We start from the raw sequence: 7,436 nt of genomic DNA on the forward strand, positions 1-7,436 counted from the left end.
CAGCCAATCCAGTTTTGCTCTGCTCTGCCTTCAGAGAGGATTTACTGCACTCACCCTTCACTGCTGTCTTGGCCCAACTTAAGTCCCAGAAACCTCCTGAAAATGTTGCCTGGTTACTCCTTGCGTTACACCTAATAGAATAATGTTTTAAGCTTGAAATATAGCCGGAAAAGGAGGGACATGCTTCTTATCAATGCAGGATCCTCTAGATGTTTGTGTTGCTCAGTAAAGGAGGCAGACTGTGTTTACATATCATAAACATTGACCTTGTGAAATGTATACATACTGTGATAAGGGAGGAGCTGAGGTTCCTGTGGTATTAGGTTACTATATGGAGGGGAGATGGACTGCTCAGGACAGTCGCCTCAGGAGCTGGATAAGGTTTTAGCAGCACTTTGTTGCACACCCCCACTCTCAAAGCAAAGACGACCAACATGGATTGTAGCACAATGAAAGACCCCCTGCACACCACCCTCAACTCAATTGCTATTGATCCCTACTGCCTGCCGCTCCTGCTGCCAGCGTTTGGCTTTAGTGCAAAAAGAACCCAGTGCTCCAACTATTTGCTTTAGTTAATTGGATTTTTGACAGTGATCCAATATCATGTTTAAGACAATGAAAATGTGTCAAGCTCGTCAAGCTACTTGCTCGGGAACATGGAAATCATCCTATTAATTTACTACTCAATGCATTCCATCTTTGTTTTCACGCTTCTCCTGTGTTATTGTGATTGACAGATTCCAGTTAAAAAGAAAACACATCGTAATGTATATTTTCTAGCTCAAATCAACACTAAATGAATACTGAGTCCTTGGAAAATTACCAGGATCACATTTGATGTGATGTGCATTGCTAGCCATTAAAATCTGCCTCCCAAATATTGCTAATGGACTATTCACATTATCATCCCTGCTTGTTTCTGCCTTTTTAATGGGTGGGGTGACTAATTAATTCATTATCCAAAAATGCAAATGAGCTCCAGAAGCCTGAGCTGCTTTCAGTCTCTTCCCTCTCGTGTATTTTCCGGCAGATGCGTGTGGCTATGTTTTCAGATATAAATCAGCGACCTGTATTTAAGATCATCATTTCATGTTTTCATTTATCGTTCATTAAAACGTGTTATTGCTTTGTGGCACTGTGCAAAGAGAGAAAACTTGTAGTGTGTTATAAAGCCATTATTAACAAGGCACTAGTACTACTAGCTTTCACGGCTTTTCATTGTCTCCCTTAGTGTTTTAGTCACATTCCCATAAGCGTTACCATTGATCGGTCGGGCCACTTTGGCTGCCGTGCATCTCGCTTTCTGGTGCATTTGCAAACACACACACACACACACACACACACACACACACACACACACACACACACACACACACACACACACACACACACACACACACACAAGCGTTTCCCTACGGGGCTGCCATCAATCAACAGCCCCATTGGCGCGCCCCCCCCAACCAAAACCACCCTTTTGTCCCTGACGATCATTTGAATCCAGTCCATGTTTTTGTTTCGCTCGTTTTTTTTTTGAGTGTGGTCGGGATAATTCTCCTTCACTAGTGTCTGGATAAAGAAAGACTAGGTCAGCCATGTGGATGCGTCTGTTGAACAGCTGAAGAGGAGGAGGAGGGGAGGAAGAGGGGGGTTTAACAGAGACTGAGGGAGCGATAGGGAGAGCGTGGAGAGTGTGTGTGCATAGGAAAGAGAGAGAGAGAAGAGGGGGGGAGAGAGAGAGCGCGTGTGTGTGGAAAAAGGAAGCGGAGCCTGTAAACGGCGCTGGTTTCCTACCCCTCGAAACAACTCACAGCGCTGTGTTACTTTTCATGTGGACACTATCATCGACAGCAACAACAACACGGCCAAAGGGAATAGCAGCAGAACCGAGACATGAACCAGGAACAGTGCCTTTACACGGCCATTTCGGACGCGAACAGTAATTCAGTAAAGTGAAACCGTCTTTTGTTGAAGCAAGTGCTCGCCCGAGCCCCTCCGTGTGGGCAGCGGGTTTAAAAGGAGAAAAACCTGGAGGATACAAAAAAAAGTGTCCTTGTTCGCCTCGTTTGGTCCCGGTTCTTGGATGTGGCCCAGCTGGCTTAAGTTCGGTGGGTCATCTTGAGCTAGGATCGCATTTTGAACTCTTTTGGAAGCAGTCTCTGGGACTCCAAGAATCACCAGACTGGCGGGTGAGTAGTTGAATACAAAAAAAGATTGCAGGACGGTTGTGGTTGGAGGGCGGAGGAGGAGGAGGGGGTGGGGGGCGCAGACAGGGAGAGCAATGTGTGGGTGATAACTTTACGGAATTTTGGGATATTGTGATGAAAAAAAACCGTGGAGTACTTAGACTTTGAGCAAAAATTGAATTAATTTTGTTTATACCAGGAGTAGGAAGCATGTGTGACCTCGAGTCAAATGTTTCTGAGTGCTCCGGCGAGCTGAAAGTTGGCTGCATTGTTGTAAAACTTGGCTCTCTCTGGACTGTGAAGCAGACCCTCAGGCAACCTCCATGACCTGGCCAGCCTGCAACAGGGCTTCTGCAGCGAATTGTTTAAAAAAAAAAGCTGAATAATGAGGTAAACAAACCAGAGCTTGAAAGAAAACATTGCTGGCCAGGAAATATACACACACAAAGACTACGTAGGTGTTTGTATTCAAAGTCAACTTTGAGGAAAGAAAAGTTGCACTTTGACAGGGAAAACTGCTGAAATGGATCTTGATGAGTCAGTGGCACATCCATTTTTGATGGGTGGGATTTCCCCAAGTTTCACATAAAAATAATTGGCTGTTGGATTTACAGCCTTGCTGGTGTCATAAATTGATTATCGGACAGTACTAATGGAAAGAAGTTGAGTGCTTTTGAAAGAAGGGAAGGGGACGTTGTGCAAAAAAGTCCAACTGAACCAGCAAACTGTTGAAGGACCACCAAATTAACTTGACTTCCCCCCTTCAGCCCCCCAGAGGCTATGAACTCTGGCCCAAGCACATGCAGCTCTCACTGTGTGTGTGTGTGTGTGTGTGTGGGGGGGTGAAGGGGGAGATCTGGGCCTGTTGTTGAAAAGAGCAAGGGGGGCTGGTGTGTTTAGGAGGGGGGAGATTAGGATTTGAAGGCAGACTACAGTTATTTGTCTGAAAGGCGGCTTATTTTATGTTTTCCGGTTATAGTAGAAGGGGGAGGAGGGCTTGTTTACTTAAATCACTGTAAAATTGGTCATAGTAAGTCTTCATGTGACTCCGGTAGAAGCTGAAATCCACACAGGCTATGTGGCCACATAAGCACAAAGAAAGCTTCAGCCCTGAAACAAGATACAAATCCAGGATGGGGGGGGGGGGGCATTGATTGCTTCAATCTCCGCCATATAAAAACAATTCCTTCCTGAAATCCTCCCCCTGCTGCTGCATTTTTCACTGAGCTATTACATGGACTCAGATGTTGCATTGCTAATTGTGGGGAGCTAATCTACACCATGCTCAACTTCCTGTTGCATTTTATGTGTCCCCATGCTAGCTGCGAAGTGACCTCTAGCTTAATGATTTAGACGTGATTAATCCACTTGAGTGGGACGTCACTGCATGAGCTAATGTATGGCCCCAGCACTGCAGATAATGTATCATTGCTGGACACATAAAGGACATTTACTAACATTTAAGGCTCATTCGGTTTTAAAAGTCATGTGAATGTGAATATGAGACATAAATAATATAAGGCATGTGTTGCAATTATAGTTCAAAAGTTAATGATGGTTGTTCTCCTTAGTGTTCCAGTAACTCACAATGCTGAAGTGCCGACGTGTGCTTTCGTATCTTAAAGGGGAAGAATCTTGCCAAATTAAGTTTTTTTTTTTTTCATACATGTTTTTTTCAAGGTGATTAATTTTTTTTCGGGCAGCCATTCTTGGATGACAATATGATGAAATGAACAATACGTTTTTCCCCTGCATTCAAGTCGTAGGCTATAGGAGACTTTTTCTGGTTTATTAATGTTTTGGTGGTCACTGACTTGAGGGGTAGGCCTCTGTCTGAGATGGTAACCAGTAGTCAGATACAAATCAATTTAGTTATGTTGATAACATTTACTATCATGTGGGAAAACTTGCATCTGAACACATTTAGAAATGTTATTTTCTACACTCCCCCAGAGGTTAGGATAGCTATTCAGTTTCTCTACTTCTGGAGTGTATGAAAGAGGAAGTGGTCCGACCTCTTAATGGAGTTGTACACAAAAGCCTGAGTTGTTCTGCTGTTGTATGGGAAGAGAGCACTGAGGGTTTCACAGTAAGACTCCTATCAGATAAGAATAAAGCAGTCTTAATCTTAATTATCTACACACTACCATACAACTGTCGCTATCATTTTACATCCTTTCTATTTGCACTGTTTCATACTGGTATTTGATGGAAATTAAATCTGATGTGCAATTTGATCTTTGTCTGAATCTGCAGTCTGCGTTGTTGATTCATGTAAACCAAAGGGAATCATAGTGGCACTATGAGTCACCCCCCTTCATAAACACAAGTCTTACTGCTGACAAGGTACAGAGAATCTAGTAAACATTCAGCTCACATACAGGCGCGTGTATGAGTGTCACCTCTGAGGAGTCTGAGGGGCGATATCCGGATCAAAGAGGCTGTTTCCGACCATACAGAGAGAGAGATGCTTCATAGAGTGAGGCTGTAACGGCTGTCTAGCTCCTCAGAGGCGGCTGAATGTTTGACAGGGCATTGGAAAAACGTTATTTAATCTGCTCTCATGATGGCCCTCACTGGGATTGCACCATGCGGCGTGCCTGCCCCCTTTTTTCCTCCCTGTGTCAGGATGATGGCAGCTAGTAGACAAACCTTCAGGTTGTCTGTGTGTTGTTGTTTTAATGGCGTGATGTAATGCATACAGAATCACAGAAATTGTAATTGATGCAATGTTGGCTCTAATTGTCTTTCTAATGAGTAAGTCTGATTGGGTCTTGATAGCTTTCCATTGGGGTAAATGTCTGAATATCTCCACTGTAGGCCATTGTGATTACAAAGACACAACTCCATCTCTCTTATTATAATAAGCAACATAAATTAAAACAGATGTGATGTTTGACACTTTTCCCACAAACTGTTTATTAGAGGCGTATCAAATAAATACAGGTACATTACAACACTAGCTATTTGGTTATGGAGGTGTGGCCGTACTGCATACATCTCCGTCACATAAAAGATACGGCTCACAGTTACTGTATTGTTGGGGTCAAAAGTGGGAGGCCCGTCTGACACCAACAATACAGAAATGCAAGAGCCGCCTTGTCACAAAGCTCGGCGGAAAATCAATGAGAAGTCATGGCCTCCCTTACCATTGTTGGTATTATTTCCATCCCCCAACATAGAAGCAGACTCATGGTTTTGACGAACAATGAATAATCTCTTCGGGTCTTGTTGATTCTTCATACGAGTGTAATTTCTATATGGAACGAGCCATCTCCCCACTTCCTGACCTATTGTCCTTCCAGACAGTGGTTCAGCGGTGACACATTTAGAATATGTTAGCCTCTGATTGACATAGTACACATGGAACAATGGTAGCACTGCTAAGGAGGCAGTACCCTCTGGTGGGTGCCTACTGAAATAGAGAGTGATGAAGGTCCGGAGAGGTGCTTTGATTGTTCATAGAAAATTCCATCTCATTTGTTTTGTGCGCAGCAGAAGAGCTGATATCTTTAATTAACATAAACCTCAGGAGCCAACGATGAGTGAGAAATTGGGATAATTGAAAATAGGCCCGGTCTCTCCCCCCCCCCCCTCTGTCTGTACATCCTTAAAGCAGCTGAGCCCATCGGAGGGCACTTTCACACATGTTAAGTGGGGGGACATCTGGCCTCGTTAATTCAGTGCATGGTCATAAAGTGGAATGGCGGTCCCCACAGGGCTGCCCGCTCTGAACACCGTCAGATGGAGCCTGTGCTTCCTCACTGCCTCCTCTTCCTCCCTGTTGACTGTCCCTCTGACACCAGCTCTGACACCTCAACAAGAATATCCTCACAATCCTTCTGTAATGTTTTAACACGCAAGCAAATGTCAGAGGCAGATAAAACGACAGTACATAAAGTTTCATGTGCCAGAAAAGAAAATTGGGTATACTGCAAGGACTGTAATGGGTGGTTTTTACTGATCTATCATAAATGTAATTGACTTAGCCGAACAAAGAGAAAAGACGCTCTATGGGATTTTTGCAATCACCTATACTACAACAGATTGTTCCCCCTTCCCCACCATGGATATCAGTAGCCTGTGTCATTTAAGTGTATGTGTTATGATGAGTGGGCTGTCAGAATCTATACTCCAGTATCCACCTTACATCCTCAGCAATGGCAGCAGAAAATCGAGTGACAGCAGCAGGGAAGCATTCATGCTGCCCATTCACATCCTATTTTAGCAAGTAAACATTTAATGTGTTTAAATGTATCACAGCTTTATGTATGCATAGAATCTGCTGTTAAGTCTGAATTATACATTAGCCAATGAATAATGCATCAGTGCCATTCCTTAATGATTACTTGCCAGGCATCGAATGGTAATATTTGCTGATAAATCTCCCCATTGATCTAGCCTGTGTTTAACCAGGCTTGTAGAGATGATGTTTGCTCCATTTTGTGTTCAGGGAGGTTTTTTTTGTGAAGGATGTAATCAAAAGCAAGATAACAGTTTTTTTTAAAAATAAGCTGTCTTTTGAAAATGACAAATGAACCCCAAGGAATTAAAGCAAAATGGATACAATTTGAGCACAGTTTTCAATTCGGCCATTTTCTCTAACATCTCAGTAAGGTTGGTGTGTTTACACGCTCGGCGCTCTCTTCATGGCTGCTCTAAGGATGAGTTGTTTATCCTCGGACCTCGACAGATCAATGTCCAATTACAGTTCTGTCTTTGTTGGCTTGTAGCCCTTACACAAAATAGTATGTTTGTTGAAAGTACAGACAGTCTAGAACAGGGGTTCTCCAACTTTTTGTTTATGCGGACCACTATTTATTATCAAGGATTTTTGCAGACCACCTCATATGCAAACCGTAAAAATAAGTACATATATAAACTTAGTGTTAAAACGCCGATATTTTTTTTATAGTTAATTATAGACAATCAAAAGAAAATTGAAGCCTATCTGATACTTTTGTGTGACCGGTGTCTGTCTGCGTTGTGTATGTTTCTCAAAGAGGACGGCGGACAACTTCTTTCTTTCTTTTGGTCCTCAGCTCTTTCAACATCCGATATCAGCTCTTTCAACATCCGATATCGCAGGAAAGAGTACACAACACAACGTTTACAATATCAAAGGAAGTTAATACAATTACAGCCCACCTATAGCATACAATAAGAGAACACTGAATATAAAATAAATTAATATAAACGTGTACAATAAGGAAATAATCATAGTCGCAACGGCTCATTTCAAAATAAACGTGG

At 42.9% G+C, this 7,436-nt stretch overlaps 1 protein-coding gene across 1 annotated transcript in view; it reads left to right on the plus strand.

The window, feature by feature from the left end:
• Window positions 1-1,671: 1,671 nt before the first annotated feature.
• LOC104966376 (arginine-glutamic acid dipeptide repeats protein-like) overlaps window positions 1,672-7,436 on the plus strand; it is a 26,122-nt gene continuing 20,357 nt past the window's right edge. The window contains exon 1 of the mRNA XM_010795563.1: window positions 1,672-2,186. The gene's annotated coding sequence lies outside the window, so the exon portion shown is untranslated. The remainder of the gene's footprint in view (window positions 2,187-7,436) is intronic.

The sequence above is a fragment of the Notothenia coriiceps genome, unplaced genomic scaffold (genome assembly GCF_000735185.1).
Source record: "Notothenia coriiceps isolate Sejong01 unplaced genomic scaffold, NC01 NC01_scaffold00037246, whole genome shotgun sequence".
Lineage (NCBI taxonomy): Eukaryota > Metazoa > Chordata > Actinopteri > Perciformes > Nototheniidae > Notothenia > Notothenia coriiceps.